The sequence below is a fragment of the Leuciscus leuciscus genome (genome assembly GCF_965113295.1).
Source record: "Leuciscus leuciscus genome assembly, chromosome: 13".
Classification (NCBI taxonomy): Eukaryota; Metazoa; Chordata; class Actinopteri; order Cypriniformes; family Leuciscidae; genus Leuciscus; species Leuciscus leuciscus.
This window is the reverse complement of record NC_138737.1, coordinates 17,830,974-17,849,447: the sequence shown is the minus strand read 5'-3', so window position 1 is coordinate 17,849,447 and position 18,474 is coordinate 17,830,974. Positions and strand designations below refer to the sequence as shown.

Below are 18,474 nucleotides of genomic sequence, written 5' to 3'. Positions count from 1 at the left end.
CTCGCATAGACTCAGAGGTTCGGAAGGAAACTGAGTCAACAGCCTACCCGTTTAATTCCACCAGGGGGCAGAAGAGACTAAAATAGCAGCTGAAGAGCACTTGCCCCGCTGGGTTAAAGGCTGAAAGCATAGATCACATCTTTCCCAAAGCTAGTTTATCAGAAACAGCCTTTTGGCAAATTTAGCATGATGCGGACTGCTGCTGGAGTTCTGATTGGTTCTAATGACATGGTCGGGCTCACATGTGTACCTTGTGTGGTAAAGCAGCAAGGCAAACTAGGCGTATAAGCACAGCTTGTCATCAGCTGTGCTTGAGGCTTCAGCATGAGTTCATAGAAGAGCCTGCTGTCTGTCTGCTGGGGTGTTGCTCTCTACTGTATATGCTGCTGAAAAACAGTGCCTTAAAAGGCAGCAAAATCCTGGAAGTGCTCAGAACAAGATCAACATAACAATACCAGAGCTGCCCATCTGCACAACGGGAAAACCTTCAACTTAAACACTTTATTTTATAGACAAATTCCAACTAAAGAGTGAAAGCATGATCTCAGACCAATTCGGTTCAGAGAAACAGATTTCAAGTAATGAGAGGGCAACAAGCTACAGGGTAATTATTCTGGGCATCACACACTAATAGTGCCTGGAGATCAGAGCTATTCGATTCTATCGCGGAAAGAACATCTGAAGAGCATTAATGGAGCCTCATTATTTCACTATTCAGCTTCAAAGCTAACCACACAACAAACAACTCGCTCATATAGGTCACAGCACAAAGGACACAACATTAATGAAATTTAAATAAAATAAAATTTCAATCATGAATTCTGTTATTTACTAACCCCTCAGATTCAAACCTATGACTTCATTATGTGGAGGACAAAATAGAGAAACTCTTAACTCTGTACTAACTACTCTTTTCCAAGCAATTATAATTGAGCTTTAAAACAAACACAGTACCTTAAAAGTACCATAAAAGTGGTCCATATACCTTGTGTGCTATATTCTTCTAAAGCCATAAGATAACGTTATGAATGAATCATTCGTTTGAGTCAGATATTTTCAATGAACCAGTTGATTTGATTCTTGAGTTCAACTCACTGATTATCAACGGTTCAATCGAAGCATTTAAAAGCTCACTCAGGTGGAAATTAGAGATGCACCAACTGCAATTTTCTTGGCCGAAGTGTGACCTGCCAATACCGATTTTTAACGATTCAGGTTTTCTTTCAAATAACTATAATTGATAGCGTATACAAACAAAACTCAACTTTTCTTCAATGCAAAATTTTCTTTTCATTAAAAAAAACTAAAAAGACAGTAATAAAATAAGAACAAATAAACAAATTTCAAACAATAGAACAAATAAATGCAATAGAATAAAGAGAGATATGAATAAAACACGGCTTTAAGTTGTGCAGGTGGGTCTAACGGTATATTCAGGTAAGAAATACTACAGAAATTCAAGTAATCAAATGTAAAATAACACTGGATAGTCTTCATTGTAAAAGATAAATACAGATTAATGCTTACAATTAGTTACAAAAGTTATTCAGTCAAGAGCAGCGAGTGATTTTCTGTCTTTTGTTCTTTGAATAAAATACAGAAAGCAGCGTTTATTATGCTGCTGTCACTTTAGCAGTTCATGCACGGATCCAATATACTGTCACATAACATGCCCTATAAACTATTTACATAGACTGTTTAACTGAATACTCACCAAGACGGGCATTTTGACTTAATTTGGTGTGTCTTTGACCGTTTAAGCGCAGTTAGCCAATAATTTTGGCATTTTGGCCGGGCCGATCAGCAGAAAATAGGCTGATTCCGGTCCCTGGCCGGTCAATTTGTGCATCTCTAGTGGAAATTCAATTAATCCATTGAGTGCGAAGGCTACATTCAAAATTGGGCAAGTTGTGTGCTTGCTTCAGAACAAAGCAGATGGCTGCTTTCCATTAAAAAGTTGCTGTGATATCAATCAAAATATTTAATAATATTATGATGAATAACATGAAAAAGAAATTCAGTGAATCAGTGAATAACAACTTCAATTTCAGTCTGTTTGTCACACGTAGCCTTCATAGCTTCAAAGGATTTGGAATATAACAGTGCACTTTTATGATGCTTTTTCATCCTTTGAGGCTTGAAAGCTATAGTCCTCATTTACTGTAATTGCATGAAAAAGTGCAGCCAGTCTTCAGAATATAATCTTTTGTGTTCTACAAGGTTAGAACAACAGGTGAGTGCGAGTAAATGATGACAGAACTTTTATTTTTAGGTGAACAAATACAATCATGTGCAAATTACCCAACATTTCTGTCTTTATGGGAGACCACTTAAAAAGTGAAAAATTGGTTTTGATCTGCAACTTAGCCAGTAGTTTCCAAGATGTTTTGGAAAGATAGCATGAATCACAACTTCGATTTTCCAACCCAGTCCTCTGCACTTGTTTTTGGACGGTGCAGATCTTTCCAGATCGTTCATTTAATGGATCCCCATTGTCCTCTCGAGCCTGATCATAGCAAGGCACAGAGCCCGTTCCTCCTGTCTCTCAATGGAAGAGAAAATAAGGCCTAATATCTTACAGCTGTTGCGAGGCAGGGGGTGGGGAGATGTGGGAGAACGTTTGCTCATTTCCAATTTACAGACCCCCCAATGGAAAAAAGCTTCAGCACACATTCCCTTAAAGGGAGAGGTTTGGAGCACAACTTCTGGCTAGATGTTTTCAGAACTACCCTGAGAGAAATGCTGCGTCAGTCTTCCAGAAATGAAAACCGAACTCTCCAATATTTATTTATCAATTTAAAAACTCTACAAGGCTATACAATGTTAAAACTAAGTGTGAATGGTTACATTTATTGGTAAATAAATACAAAAAAGATGCAATTAATCCCTCCCAAATATGGCCAAAAGTATATTTTGACACTTATGCCTGAGGTGGTCCAATTGAACATCATATTAAAGGAACACTCCGCCGTTTTTTGAAATAGGGCTTATTCACATTCTTTCATACATTTAGATAGGTGGGTAAATGCATTTTTGTCTCAGTGCATGCATTGTTTTAGTTTGACAGGGTCGGCGCTAGCTTAGCTTAGCACAATGAATGGAATCCTTTGTTGCCAGCTAGCATGGCCCGAGTAAAAGTGGAAAAAAAAAAAAAAAAAAAAAAAAACCCTTCTTGTGGCCTGCGTATTCACAACGAGTACAAATAGAGATGCAGATTAACACTAGGCGATTTCCTAGGCAGATATTGACTTAGGACTATATTAGGGGGAAGCACAGGCGAAGCACAGCTACTTAGACGAAGCACTGCTACTTGGGCGCAGAGATCACGCAACACATGAAATCCCACGACTTCCGTCAACATACCGGTGTGCATTGCAACGAGTCAAAACACAGAAGAAGAACAACACGCGTGACCTGCACCGAGTGTCTTCGCTTTTGGATTGTTTTTTTTGAGAAGTTCCAGCAAACATGTATATTACCTGCGTAGCAAAAGGTTGTGAGAACAAGCAAAGGACATACACGAATGTAATGTTTCACAGAATTCCATCGAATGTGGAACTGAAAAATAAATGGCTAGCAGCTCTGGATATCTGTACGTCAACGCCTCTCTACAAAATTAAACAGTATCGTGTTTGCGAAGAGCATTTTGCACCGGAGGACTAAGTTACTTTTAAAAAATGGAATATGGGCCCAGAAAGATGGTACTACGTCTGAAACATACGGCCGTCCCATCCCATCTATTTTCAAAGCACAGGCAGAACAAAGTGCACATGTAAGTTGTCTTTTATTACTCTTCCTTATGTTAATCTGTGTCTTTATTCGGTTGTAAAATAGATGCTGAGAAGCTGCAGCACTATATAGACTACGGTTCAAATAACGTTAGCCTCCTCTAGTATAACCTCATGATGAATTCAACCTGTTTAGCATGAACAACCAAAAAAAAAAAAAAAGAGTACTGCCGGATGGATCAGCGCCGTGAAATCCTCGGTAGCTGTGACACAACTGCGGGCACGCTCATCTTGATCTGACGCGTTGAGCCTGGTTATCGATGGCCGTAAACTGTCCCACTCGCCACAGCACAGACACTCTATTTCAGTCGGGATAGATTGGCATATTCCCCCACATTCACACCATCAGTTCGTGTTGGCTCTCATCCTCACGTCCTCAGGCTGTTGAGCGATCGCAACCTCCTCCTGTCGTTCTATTTCCACTCATTTTCTGTAAACTCTTGTATATAGGTATGGTTCTGGCTCACACAAAATCTGCCATGTTCATCGCCATTCATGTACTGTTGGGAAAATAGCCAGGCAGCTACTATTCACACCGGTATGTTGACGGAAGTCGTGGGATTTCATGTGTTGCGTGATCTCTGCGCCCAAGCAGCAGTGCTTCGCCTAAGTAGCTGTGCTTCGCCTGTGCTTCCCCCTAATATAGTCCCAAGTCAATATCTGCCTAGGAAATCGCCTAGTGTTAATCTGCATCGCTATTTGTGCTCGTTGTGAATACGCAGGCCACAAGAAGTAATGTTATGTGTTTTTTTGTTGGTTTTTTTATCACTTTACTCGGGCCATGCTAGCTGGCAACAAAGGATTCCATTCATTGTGCTAAGCTAAGCTAGCGCCGACCCTGTCAAACTAAAACAATGCATGCACTGAGACAAAAATGCATTTACCCACCTATCTAAATGTATGAAAGAATGTGAATAAGCCCTATTTCAAAAAACGGTGGAATGTTCCTTTAACAGTAGTGTTAATTAACGAAACGCATGGCAAAAAAATGTCGTCAACATCCTTTTTTTCCATGACTAAGACGAAACGATGACGAGACGACACCAACGTCATAAAAAAGAAATCGTTGTCAATAAAAATGACCAAATTCTCTCTTTTATTGATATAAAAAAAAAAAAAGAACCTCTATGAGCTTTCACGTTTGTGGTTGATAGATATCAAGAGTTTAAATCCCCCAATCAGAGCTTTTCTCTTAAAAGGATACATTTTCTGCCCGGTAATATTTTACTTAACATTTGCAATCTGGCTACATTGCGCACACACTCTCTCTACACTGCAGAAGAAGCGCGGATGATCTGAAAACACAGTTAAACATCTAACCTGGAGTTTAGCGAAGTCCATTGAAATATTCTGCTCAAATGAAAGTGTCATACAGCCAGTCTGAGTTGAGTTCCTTCATGAGCAGCTTGTGCTATGTCCAAATATGTGATCAAACCTTCTCAGTGAAGAACTGTAATAAATCCAAACATGAATCTCAATTATACTGTTTGCGATTGTGGTTACTGAATAGGCCTAAATGCACTTACGCAACATCTGTGTTAGAATACAATATTTTTTTGCTATTGTTTTAATAGAAAAAACATTAATGTCATTTGGAATTACTATTTTGAATTTCATAATGTAGACAGAGAGTGTTAATTTATATGATAAATAGCCTATAATAAATCAGCAAACTAGATTAGGTTAAATAAACCATGTGTATGGGTTGAAATTCTCTTGATTTGTGCCTAGGCGAAAGTGCAATAATTATGATGAAATGTAAAAATTAATTTCTCAAATGACAACAGTCGTTGTGATTATAATTTTGAGCACAATATTTGTGATGTGATGAAGATTTAGTTGACTAAAACTTGACTAATCAAAAACAGGACAAGGTTGACTAAATATGATAAAAACTAAAAAGTACATTTGACGCAGGACTAAGACTAATTAAAAAAATAGCTGACAAAATGAACACTAATTGACAGTATAATATTATATTATATATGTTACTTTATACAGAAATACATTACAGTACATTCCATTAAAAAATAATTATCCAAAATGTATTTTATTCATGCCATGTACATGCCTGCAGGGATCAAGTCAAATAAAACACTTGTCCTGGCATACGAACCAATTGGTGACCTACATCTGGTGACCTCAAGAATAATGACCCCTTAGACCATCCATAACACACCCTTAACATGACAAGACGACTAAGCGCTTAACAGTTCTCACCTTTCACACCCCACTTCCACAACAGAACAGCAGAATCCCACCCAATCTTCAGGCACTGACTCAAGACTCACTTCTTTTAACAATACCTGGATTAATCGTGACTAAGGAAAATGTTGTGTTGACTTGTTTAGTTGTATTTTGCTCGTCCTTCTTTTCCCAGCAGAAAACTTCCTGGATTTCATGCTTGCCATCTGTCGACCATGATGGCTGTCTCACATGTGAAACTAATGCAAACTAAACATCTACCACCAGCCAGCTGTGTACTTTTTTATATATAAATAACTTAGGGGAGAAAAAAATAAATGATACATGCATGAGAGGGTGATGAAGAATACTTAAAATACTTGCCTAAAATACTTACAATTAGGGATGGGCATTTTTCAAAAATATTGCATTCGAATATTCGGGCTCATAAAATTCGAATATTCGAATATTCGTTTATTTAAATGACGTTTAACGAAAAATACGTAATTTTTTAAGGTAATTTTTTTTTAACGTTTTGGCACCATTTCTGAAGAAGCTTACGATTAGGCAATATACACAACAAGCTTACAACATGTGTTAAAGTTTTCTTTTAATTGAAAACATTAAACAGTAGGCCTATCGCTATGTGTAAACAAAAAAAATATAAGAACAAAAGGATATAAGCTCAAGCAGCGCGAACGGAAAAAAACGCCTAATAAAGCAGAGTAGCAGATTGCGCCAGTTATCGTACAGAACGTACTCACACACTCGAGTCAGCATATGATTATCGTGTTTATATTGTTTCACGTTTATGTTGAGAAAAACAATAATATCCACATGGAGGGACGCCGCGAGCAATTTATGCTCGAGTGAGAAAACGCGCTGCGCTGACAGACGTTTCAGAGAAACAAAGATAACGGTGTTCTAGTTCTAAGTTTCTAACAGCACCTTGCGTTTTCTGTTCTTAAACCTCTCTCTCAAAGAAAACTTAAAGGAAGAATATACCTCAAAATCATTTTACTATTAGATAAGTTATCATCTCGGATCACTCGCACTACAGCTGCGCTTACCTGCAGTCGTGATGCAGTGATAGACAGCTGTCTTTCCTCAGTCGACTGCTGTTTGGATTTCATGTGATTTCTCATTGTGGTGATGATATTATAATTCCAGATTAATTAATTAATTTGATCAAAAGTAATTCCATTTAGTAACCTCATTTTCGACTAGTAATTCCAAACTTCGCGAGGCAGACGACGACATTATGATAAAATACAAACAACTTGTTAAACATGTGCCACAGTGCCACCCAGTGCATTTAATTATAACTGCGAGTTAGTGCTTGGGATTTATCAGGGATTCACTGCATTTACGACCCGCAAAGTATTTACGGCTTCATAAATTCGATAAAATTCGAATAGTATTTTATTTTTCGAATAATAAATACAGATCGAATATTCGAAAATTCGAATATTCGTGCACATCCCTACTTACAATAGTTTACTTAGGCTATTTGATCATTATTTAAATTATTTATTTATTTAATTATTTACTTAGTTTTTTAATCGTGGAGAATGATAATCTTTTTCTGTCATTTTGCGAGCAAAGATTGAGTTGGCGATAAAGATAAATGTCACGTCGCATAGAAATATTTCACCTAAAAGGTTTGCATGAGAGTTACTTGTGAAGGAGTCTCAAACCACAGTCAATTATTCCCTGAAAGTGAAAACCAAAACTGGCCGAGTTTTGGCTTTATCGACGAGATGAATCTATAAGCTGACAACGGTCTCAAATCTTAATTTACTGCCTTCATATTTCTCTTGTGGACCATAAATAAAAAAAATTAAAAGAGAGTGAAGAATCAATATTTCTTGTTAAAGTTACACTGTGTAATTTTTTAAGTTGATTCTTAGCTAAAAACACTTTGTTCTTTCAAAATTATATGTGCTCATTAATGTGTAATTACTTCTACAAACTAATCAAGTATTATCGTAAGCGTAGAATCTGCCATTTAGAATACATACGAGCGAGTTGCTCGAATGGCGGCAGCCATGTTGCGCCTCCATCTTGAAAATACATTAGCCAAAGAGGGACATACCTGGAAATTCAAGCTTCGCCTTTCGCGTTTTGACACTCAGTGGTACCGTGACGAATGCGAGGGGGAGATTACACGTGACTGCCGGCAGATTTGAAATAATACGGCCACCGTAAGAGTTAAAAAGCCCTCGGAATGGGAGGGGCTAGAAAGTAATATTCAGTTGGTAGTCATAAACAATTTCACCGCTAGATGGGAGAAAATCCTACACAGTGTAGCTTTAAACAAGTTGTTTTTTAAGTCTGTGTTTGAAGCTGCTTTTGATTTTCATGGCTGATTTGTGCGGTGTTCGGACCTAAAGACTGTTAAGGCGAAACAAAAATGTGACGAACAAAGATGCCATTTTCGCCTTGGCTTAAACAACAACTGTACCAGAATGATGCAATCTTTTATAATAAGCATTCTTGCCAATTTGTGAATAGATCACAATGCAAATTTGTAGTCCGTTTTAAAAACATTTTCATTGAGTCCTCAATCCTCATACACGCGTGTCGGTGTCGCAAGTGCAGTTATGTGGTGATGTCATTATGAAATAAGGGAAGGAATTAATTGAATTTTAACATTAATATAATAATAATACAAGCCTGATAATAACAATAATAATATTAATTTAAAACAATGATAAAAAAAAGAGCAAATTATCGTCTTGATATCGTCAAAGGCAGCAGCTATCGGCAATATCTCTGACTATCATTGATACAATACTATTATGGTGTTAAAAATTGCAATAATATCGTGTTGGAGTCTGGTGATATCTATATAAATAAATATTTTATGTACACAGTACTGCTTAAAAGTTTTGTGTTTGGTACGATTTTGTAATGATTTTGAAAGAAGTCTCTTATGCTCACCAAGGCTGCATTTATTTGATCAAAAATACAGTAAAAACAGTAATATTGTGAAATATTATTACAATTTAAAATCACTGTTTTCTACTTTATTTAATTCTTTTTTTTTTAAGAAAAAATAAAAACCTTTTTTTTAGAAAAATAAATCTATTGTAACATTATAAACATCTTTCCTTTCTTTTTTGATAAATTTAAAGTGTCCTTGCCAAATAAAAGTATTAATTTCTGGTAAAAAATCTTAGTGACTAGTACAATTGGTCATTCGCCAGCCACCGTGACTAGGCAAAAATGTTACATTTCATGCTTGAGCACCATCCCATTCCCAAAATAATCCATTCAGCTAAATGATTTACTGTAAACATAAATGTTAAGCAAAAAACTATGGCAGAAATCAGTTTTATGAGTAAGTACAGTGCGGCTCCCAGATTTGACTTCAAGCTGACCCCTGCTATAGAGTGAGCATTAAAAGGTGCTGACAGAGACTCAACACTAACACAACCCACCAATCCCTCGAATATGAGTCATGGCAGAGACCTTTGCACACATACAAAGAAACAGATGAATGGTTTAACACTCCTCTGCAGAGTGTATCACATACTGATAGCTAAATACATCCATTATAGTAGGCCAAGGTTTCAAGGCCTGAACGAAATAACAGGAAGCATATGTGGGGCTAGAGGTTTTTTTTTATATGCTCTCTTTACCTCTTGACCGTGACATCATTCGCTGTCAGGACTGTGCAGGATGAGGTCACATTATTAGGTGTGCGCTGCATGTGTAATGCTCACATATGATTTATTACTACGATGAGGTCATCATAACACTGTGGACCCGGCCTATTAAAAAGACACACGTGGCATGAACTGAGGCTCCTCGCTCTTCTGAATAATAACTGGTTCTTGATTCCAAACTTGGATAAAAGAATTTGCTCCGATTCACAATAATAATTGTTTCGGCCTTTCAGTGACCAGGCAATCACAGCCAAAATGGCCAAAAAATGGTGTCAATGTGCCGAAAATTGACTCCTGTGTCTATCTTTGTTTGGACTCTTTGTTCTTTCTCTTTGGAAATGTGCGTCTCAGTGGAGTTAGTTACAGGAGCACTGGGATGGCACTATTTGTTTAGTCCTCTTCATCAGAGCGTGATGAGGGTTTTGGAGTGCTGCCCGGTGCAGTCAGGCCGTTTGTGTTTGGGTAGCCTTGTGGAAACAGAGAGTGGGAATACGCTGAGGTGTTTACTGTGATAAAAATGTAAAATAATATACAATAGTTTTATTCTGCGATGCTATGATGCTAGTATTTCAAACCAGAACACAGTCACTTTCGGTACGTGAAAAAAGCCCCGCCCACCCCAAAAACGTATTGGATCAAAATCCTGCTCCTCATGAATTAAACATCACACACAGATGAGGAGAGGTTCATTGGACGTTATATGAAAAATCCCTTAAGTTCCACAACTGTCTGGAAAATACAACAGAAATGACCAACTATTGATTCTTAGTTTTAGTTTTCAGGGAGAACTTGTCTTTATTGTTCTGATTGACTGATTTTGCAGCAGTTTCACTTTTATCATGGACAGAAAAATAGTTTGTCGCTGGAATCTTTTGCATAAAGGGTCTTAACCAGGTGTGAGGTGATAAAGCTGTGAATGATAATAGTTTTCTCATCCATCTACATTTTGCAAATCACTTGGTTTCTCTTCAGCCTATGCCGCACTGTGCTGAGTAACTCCGCCTACTGTGAAAATGGATTGGTCCAAAACCCTGCTACACATGACATCACAGTACAACAACAAGTATCACCTTCACTGTTCTGACTGGCTGCGGTTTTGTTATGTTTTGTAGTAGGGTTGTGCACGAGTCCTTGAGTACCCGGATGTGACATTGACGACTGATCATGAAAACAATGATCACGATAGTCGTGACTTTAAAAAATATATATTAAAAAAATGTCTGATTGGTTATTGCGGCATTTTGGGTGGTACCTGAGGTCTGATTGGTTAGCATTAGGACAGCATGCCATCCAGAGCGGCGAAATGAAGTGAAACTATGGATGTGTGTTGGGATCATTATCAATGATAATGAAAATACAGGAGAAAGATGTGCAGCACCAATCTGCCATATATACACATAACATTATAATGTTATGAATAATTATTTATGCTTAGTTGCCTGTGCTTCAGCATTGTTGTTACGGGAAGAGTGCATCCACGACGGGAGTTACACATTTAGACAAGCACGCAAGTTCATGTGCGCATTCACATCCTTTTGTGCAGATGTAAGTTGTAATACTTCTATGTTGTAGGCTATATATCCAATTAATCTCATATAGGATGTGTTTGGTTGACTTAATTAACCAACACTAACAAAGTGTTTCAATTTACCGGTGTTCATTCACTCTTCAGCGTCAGCTCAAATGGCAATGCCCGACATTATTGACTATGATTGGGGTTTTTGAGACAGTTAAATTCCTTTTAGATGTCCTTCTCAAAAACATTGATGATACTATTAATAATCCAAGCTTGTTATTTTTTCTCATCAGTTGGTCTGTGTTTAAATTAAAATCATTTCTCATCATGTCTTGGAAAATATGCGGATGTCTGAAATCGTTTGATAAATTTGATGAAAATACATTTTAATGCAAGATATGCAGCGCCAATCTGCCATTTATATTATAATGAAAACACTATAGAATGTTGTGAATTCTTTGTGCTTTAGTTGCCCGTGTTTCAAAGCATGGTTAAGAGCACATCCACAGCGTGAGTAACACTTTCTGGCTAGCAGTTCAAATTCACTTGCATTTACGTCCTTTTTAGCATCATTACTCGGGTCTTCAGTGTCACATGATCCTTCAGAAATCATTATAATATGCTGATCTGGTGCTTAAAAAACATTTCTTATTATAAATGTTGAAAACAGTTGTGCTGGTTAATATTTCAGTGAAAACTAAGATACATTTTTTTTAAGAATAGAAAGTTCAAAAGAAAAGCTTTTATTTGAAATAGCCTAGTTCCTTTAGTAACATTATACATGTTTTTACAGTAACTTTAGATCAATTTAATAAGTCCTTGCTAAATAAAAGTATGAAATAAATATTAACTTCCTTCCAGAAAAATTTAAGTTACTGCCCAAAATCCTTTGGAGAAGGTTAAAAAAAAAGGCACAATTCAATCACAGTTCAGCTACTGAAATCCCTATACTCCACTTCGTCTTTTATCTGAAACGCTACCAATTGCACAAGAACTTCAAACGCTGTGAAATGTCTGAACAACATCTTGGTCCATCAAAACAACACATTTGTTGCGCCAACAACACATCTGTTGGTAATCTTCAAACGCAATAAAATTAGTGAGCCCTTCCTTTAGTTGTGGAAGCATCCCAACACACATCTTCCCAAAACACCAATCATTTTGAAATCACATTCACAGATAGGCTATTTGAAAGAAATATTTAATACTCAAACATAAACCACCACTGAACTTGACAAATACAGAAAGGGTTATTATGATACTCAGAAAGAACATACTGATAGAGGAAACATGAGGGACATCTTTTTCCCCACACACACTTTGAAACATCTCAGCAGGCCTTCAGTTTTCCTATATGTGAACATACACACATTGCAACAGAAACCCTCCCACTGCTTCAGCTCCAGGAATGTGTTTTGTTTGGAGGCCTTTTTGGTGGTTTATTAGATCTTAAGAGGATGGCCTCCAAGAACTCCAACTTTTTCACTTGGGATGACTGCCCTGCTGAAGCCAAGGATCGAGAGCGGCCCAAACAGGCTGTAATTCTTATTGCATAAGTCTCTTTCCCTGGACACAATTGCAGTTGTGATAAATAGTTTGAGAAGACGACATTTTTCCACAAACGGAAAGGAAGGAAAGTGAATGAAAATGTCTTGCTCTGCATCAAAATCCCTGTGAGGCAGTGCTAATTTTCATTTATGATGAAAATGTTTTATTGACAACCTTTTTTTTTCATGACCAAGACGAGATGACACCGACGTCATTAAACAATAACTGTGACTATATCAACATGCAATATCGTAGACAAAAAAGACTAGATTAAAACGTAGTTTTATAAAAAATAACAACTTTACCAAAATCTCTCTTTGTTTTCGTTGAAAAAGAGACTAAATATTACACTGTTCTTAACAAGCCTCTACAAGCTTTCATTCTTTCTGTTGTTAGATGTGAAAATTTATTTAAATTAAATCCCCCAATCAGAGCTTATCTGTTAAAATTATGAATTATAAATGCACAGCCCAGTGTCTACTTAATATTTGCAATCTGGCAACCATGCACATGCTCTCTCTACACTGCAGAAGAAGCGCAAATGATCTGAAAAGACAGATTTTAGAAGCACAATAAATGCACTTAATACACAATAAAGCTGCTTCTGTGTGACAATACAGTCTTTTTATTATAAACAGTGCAGCGCTTCCTGGTTCTACGTCAGAACGCCGCCTCACTATTGGCTAGCTAATCTTAAACACTACATCAACAGCATAGGAGAATGACGTGGAGGAGAAAAGCTGTTGAATAAAGTTGTTATTTTGGGGGTTTTTTGCACACAAAAAGTATTCTCGACGCTTCATAACATTAAGGTTGAACCACTGTGGTCACATGGACTATTTTAACGATGTCTTTACTACCTTTCTGGGCCTTGAAAGTTGGAATGATGTTGCTGCCTATGGCTGGTTTAGAAACCTCTCGGATTTCATTAAAAATATCTTAATTTGTGTTACGAAGATGAACGAAGGTCTTACAGGTTTGGAACGAAATTTCATTTTTGGGTGAACTAACCCTTTAAGATGTGTTTTGGTCGATCGGATCACAAGTGGACGACGCTAAATACAGTTGTAAATGGGGTCTAAAACGTTTTAAGCTTGTCCAATTTTGACCACTTCTAGAGGTCGTAGAAAACGCATTGGACCGGATTGCTTTTGTAGTGTAAATGCTCATGTAGTCGAATGCATTCCAACAGCCACAAAAGACCACCTGCTCTCCGCCTACTGACCTAATGCGTAAACATTATGGGAAGCACGCTAGCCAGGCGGGATTTAAACTTTGTCGGCAGGAGACCCAAGACGAAAAACGTACCAAGCACAATGTTCTCTCACTATTCCTGATTTCTAACACGCACTCATCACGTTCGGCATGGTCTTCTGGTTATCAGAGCACAAACAAAAGCTGCTGCTCTCCGTAGTTTTTCCATCATCTCTGGTCGTGTTCATATGTAAATTGCACGACTACGAGCTTATTTTGTCAATTAGATCAAAAGATCTGAAAAAACACATAGATTTACCCAACCATAGAACCTCCTCTCAAAGAAATCAGGATATCAGTGGTTAAAAGGTTGAATAAATGTGATGAAAACTATTAAGTACATTAGACAAAGGACTAAAACTAAGACTAAATATAAAAATAGCTGACAAAATTAATTCACTCTGCATCAATTATCCCGGCATAAATGGACATAGACAGTCTTTATACCAACTGTCAATTAAACCTCTGGTGGTCTTTACAATGCCACGCACTGTATTAAAGGTCCTAGATCACGCAAGTTTCACAACTAACAACTTTCAAAACTGTTTTATGGAGTTTTTGAATACTGAAATTTTTTTGCGGAAAGACATTTCGTCAGCTGAACACTCAGTATGTTGTTAAACAACAGTAGGCTAGCGTCCATTGAATACTGTATTCTATTCCTCACAGCCTCGTTTTCATTCCTGTCAAAAAATTAAATATGGCGCTACCCTGACTAAGGTCTTTTGGAAGTTAAAATGAAATACAAAATAAGCATTTAGGGAATAGTCAGCCATATAAATAAATATATACATATATTTTACATACATACATTGTATTGTTGTATATATATTGTATATTTACACATATATTTTTTTATTAATATAAATATTATTACGAATATTGATAGAAGTAGTGCTAGTACATTCATTTCATTAATACAATAATAAGGTTATTGTCTTCGGTGTTTTGACCCATCAAAGATCAAATATAGGATACCGAATATAATCTGAACATTTGAAGGAATCTGCCATTCATAATAATGTATTGTTTCAATAGTTGTTCCTCAGTAGACAGCTTACTAGGTTTTGAAACACTAACGTTACCTGTATGTTTACTCATTACATTGAATGACTGTTTTAAATTAGATTAAATTAAGAAGGAATCTACTAATAGTACAAAAATGTCAGTGAGCCGTTAGCTAGAAACACCGTTAGCTTTTTTCTCAGATAAATCTGACAAAAACCAGATATTGATTGCCATGACCCGACAGGGTTTGACTGTACAGTTCGAGAACTAACAACCATCCCTACAAACGAAACGTGACATGTTTCACAACAGCCTGAACAACACAACATCTGGCTAAACACAAAAATATGACCAATCTGAAATCCACTTTCATCACTGCAGTCCAGTGTTTACGGCATGGTTGTGAGTTTACAGGCTAACCGCTAATGCTAACAGGATGTGCTACTTGAACAGGATGCGAGGTGAAATAAATGTTTCATTTATTACCTTGGTTCCCTCCTTTTGGTCTGTACAAGCGCCCGTCAGGGCAGATGATCTTCTTGGTAGTGTTCGAGGGTAGATAACAAAGGGTATTCCGGAGTTTTAGTTGTGGCATCGTTTCTGAGAGGCAGATAGCCGTTTCATGCTTCACTGACGGCTGGCTGCCCACTGCAAACACAGCGCGACTGACAGACAGTAGACAAACACACAGTAGATCAGATCACCAGTCTCTCTCACACACACACACGCTCACTCTGCGCCCGCCTACCACATGTGTTTCAATATTACAGCTGTGAAGCATGAAATATTCATTGCGTTAGCTGAAAACAACCGGCTTTTGTTTTACAAATTGTAACGTTACTGAGTTATATCTATCTGTATTAACGTGTCATACTAATTCATATAGGCCTATCTATAAATCCACAGCAGTAGTAGCCTAAAATATGAGTTATGCACAAAGATGTGTACGTTGTGCTTTTCCAATCCCCTTCTATCTTGAATCTATCATCTTTACTAATCTGACTTATTTCTTCATAATTTTGGCAATCATTCACTTGATTCTTTGTATTTTATGAGTCTTTGCAGATAAGCATGAATCACAAGTGCAGCTGAAGATACGGCAGCATCATAATACACTTTGACATCATTGAAACAAAGCATACACTACCCTTAAGTTTATGGATATGGATGTTTTATTCTTGTTATGCTGTCCAAAGCACACAAAACGATGTTTAATTCAGACAAGTCAGACAAAGTCTTTCTGGGTTACTACAAGTCTGATTGATACGATAGGCCTAATTTAATCTTTCAATTAATAACAAATAAGGTAGAAAATAAAGTAGAAAACCTAAAACTCTTTAAAACATTACATTTAATTTTTTTATTTTACCCATATCTCGGGAGGAAAGCCAAGTTAGGGCTCAATACTCCCGACATAGGGAGCCCACTGGGTGACCCCTCCATGTCCGGAGTCCAGAGCCCCAAATCGGCTTGGGTCCCGACTCCCGAGTTTTGCACGGTCAAAGCTGGACAGGAAGGGGCGGTATCTCGAAGCCGGACGGTCCCTCTGGGTCCTCTCCATGCCCAGAATCTCAAGCCTTAACTCAGCTTGGCTCCCAAATTATGCCCTGTTATACACACAGGACTTTAGGACAAACCGGGTCTATCTCATTTGAATGAATGTGTGTAATTTGTGTGTAAGTAAGGTAAGGTTAAAAGATTAGTAAGGTAAAAGCACACAAAGACATATTATCATTAAACACTTTCAAAAAATGTATCAAAGTTTGCAATTCCTCATTAAAACACACAGTGGGCTTAAATGGTTCCACAGTGAGTAATGGTGAAAAAAGACAATGTTTTCCTTTAAAAATGTAAGATATGTTTACAAATACATGCATGGAGCTTAAATATACTGTGGACTAGTATCATAGTAATTTTCATTGTGCCCAGATTTAGAAATGTTAAGTTTTTTTCATTCAAGGTTAGCTTGTGTTGGCTATAGTTTGCATGCGTTTTGTGGCACTGTACCATTTAAGCCCATCTTAAAAAAAAGTTAATTTATAAAAATAATCTTCTCTACAAAACAATTTATGATGTATTTATTTGTAAATGAATGTAAAATGAATCACTAAACATTAATTGTTTGCAGTTCACATGCTTAATTCTTTGGCAGTCTATCTTTCTGTAAGGCTAATGGTTTGACCTAGAGATTAGCTTTGAACACAAGCTAATAAAACTCATCTTTCCATTTTAAGGAAAATGATATAAAATTATAAAGTACTATTTGTTCATACACAAAAAACAATACATTTATTTCTTATTTGACATAATATCAATGTAGTTACCAAAGAAATGTCTGAAAATTGCTGAAATGTGTTGATTTCTGAAGGGTCCCGAAACGCCCAAGTTTTGGGGAGACTTTGTGTGAGGTCCCCTGAGACAGCATGCATGGGTGGGGTTAACTCAACATTGCCAAATGTAATTGGTATGCAATTAAAAATGCCAGGGAAGTAACAAATCACTGGATTGGTTAAAATAATAAGCAGCATAAAATATTATTTTATCTTTTTTAAATTTGATTTCAGAGTTGAAAGTGGGCTTAAAGGGTACATGGGCTTAATGGGTACACTTACCCTATATGGCAGGACTGACCTCTGGACTTTACACCTCAGGTGAAAGCATTCGTGAGCGTGCCGAAATTGCATTGCAATGACAAGATCTTTTCATACGCGATCAACAGACTGTCCGTCATCTGCTCAATGCTCATCACTGCAACCTTTCATGTGATGGGAATAGATCATTATGATCAATACTTTTCACGATTCCTTAATCTCGATAGCTGTAATAGTAAAAACGTAGTAAACGTTTTAGAGAGAGATCCACATGTAATACTAGCTATTTCATATGCAAACATGTCAGCCAATCACAGCAGATTGTCTCACAGCAGACACGCCCCTTAAAACAGAGCGTTCAAATCAGAGGCTAAAATCAGGCTTGGAAAAATGCCTTTTAATAAAAAATTATGACAATTTGTAATGTTAAAATCATACTAACATTATAAGGGCACCCCAGGAAACATTATAAAATAATAAAATAATCCAGTCTATGACCCCTTTAACATGAACTAAGAATGAACAATACTTCTTTAGCATTTATTAATCTTAGTTAATATTAATTAAAAAAATGTCTAATACGTTATTAAAATCAAAAGTTGTATTTGTTAACATTAGTTAATGCAGTGTGAACTAACATGAACAAAAAATTAACAGTTGTATTTGTATTAACTAACATTAACAAAGATTAATAAATACTGTAACAAATGTATTGTTCATGGTTAGTTAATACATTAATGAACCTTATTGTGAAGTGTTACCCAATAAATGAATTATTAAAATAAACTTATTAAAATAAAAGTATGATGTTTTTTTTAAACAAAATTAAGCAGCACAACTGTTTTCAATATTTACAATAATAATTAATGTTTTATGAGCCCCAAATCAGCATATCAGAATCATTTCTGTGTTTA

At 36.7% G+C, this 18,474-nt stretch overlaps 1 protein-coding gene across 2 annotated transcripts in view; it reads right to left on the bottom strand.

The window, feature by feature from the left end:
* Positions 1–15,702, bottom strand: part of specc1la (sperm antigen with calponin homology and coiled-coil domains 1-like a) — a 36,046-nt gene extending 20,344 nt beyond the window's left edge. Inside the window, exon 1 of one of the 2 annotated variants that reach the window (XM_082187696.1) lies at positions 15,456–15,702. The gene's annotated coding sequence lies outside the window, so the exon portion shown is untranslated. The remainder of the gene's footprint in view (positions 1–15,455) is intronic. The other variant, XM_082187697.1, reaches the window with a different exon arrangement.
* Positions 15,703–18,474: the final 2,772 nt, after the last annotated feature.